We start from the raw sequence: 1,477 nt of genomic DNA, 5'->3' as shown, positions 1-1,477 counted from the left end.
GATATATCTCTATATCTATACCATACACACACGCACATACACACACACACACACACACACACACATATATATATATATATATATATATATATAGAGAGAGAGAGAGAGAGAGAGAGAGAGGGAGAGAGAGAATATAAAATGTTCGAGTGGAAAATAAACAACAATGAATACTCTCAGGTCAAGCAGATAGCTAAAATCTACTAAGCCTGTTTATCACTTCTAATTCTACTTCCATAATAATATTTTCTTTTTTAAGATTTATTAATTTATTTTATGTATATGAGTGCATTGTAGTTGTACTGATGGTTGTAAGCCTTCACGTGATTGTTGGGAATTGAATTTTAGAACTTCTGCTTGCTCCAGTCAACCCTGCTTACTCTGGGCTTGCTCAGTCCCCGCTCGCTCCAGCCCAAAGATTTATTTATTAATATAAATAAGTACACTCATTTGCCTAAGAACTTCATGAATTCATTGTTTTTAATAGCTGAGTAGTACTTCACTGTATAAATGTACCACATTTTCTGTATCTAGTCCTCTGTTGAAGGACATCTGTGTTCTTTCTAGCTCCTGGCTATTATAAATAGGGCTGCTATGAACATAGTGGAACATGTGTCCTTATTACATGTTGGAGCATCTTCTGGGTATATGCCCAGGAGTGGTATAGCTGGGTCATTAGGTGGTACTATGTCCAATTTTCTGAGGAACTGCCAAACTGATTTCCAGAGTGCTTATACCAGCTTGCAATCCCACCAGCAATGGAGGAGTGTTCCTTTTTCTCCACATCCTCGCCAGCATCTGCTGTCAACTGAGTTTATGATCTTAGCCATTCTGACAGGTGTGAGGTGGAATCTCAGGGTTGTTTTGATTTGAATTTCTCTGATGACTAAGGATGTTGAACACTTCTTTAGGTGCTTCTCAGCCATTCGATATCCTGAGTGAGGTAACCCAATCACAAGAGAACACACATGGAATGTACTTACTGATAAATGGATATTAGCTCAGAAGTTCAGAATACCCAAGATACAATTCACAGACCACATGAAGCTCAAGAAGAAAGAAGACCACAGTGTGGATACTTCAGACCTCCTTAGAAGGCAGAACAAAATATCCATTGGAGGAGATACAGAGACAAAGTGTGGAGCAGAAACTGAAGGAAAGGCCATCCAGTGACTGTCCCACCTGGGGATCCATCCCATATACAATTACCAAACCCAGACTCTATTGTGGATGCCAACAAGTGCTTACTGACAGGAGCCTGATATAGCTGTCTCCTGAGAGACTCTGCCAGTGCCTGACAAATACAGAGGTGGATGCTCACAGCCATCCATTGGACTGAGCAGAGGATCCTCAGTAGAGGAGCTAGAGAAAAGACCCAAGAAGCTGAAGGGGTTTGCAGCCCCATAGGAGGAACAACAATATGAACTAACCAGTATCCCCAGAGCTCCCAGGGACTAAACCACTAACCAAAGGGTACACA

The sequence above is a fragment of the Mus caroli genome, chromosome 2, assembly GCF_900094665.2.
Source record: "Mus caroli chromosome 2, CAROLI_EIJ_v1.1, whole genome shotgun sequence".
Taxonomy (NCBI): domain Eukaryota; kingdom Metazoa; phylum Chordata; class Mammalia; order Rodentia; family Muridae; genus Mus; species Mus caroli.
Note: the sequence above shows the minus strand (reverse complement) of the source record.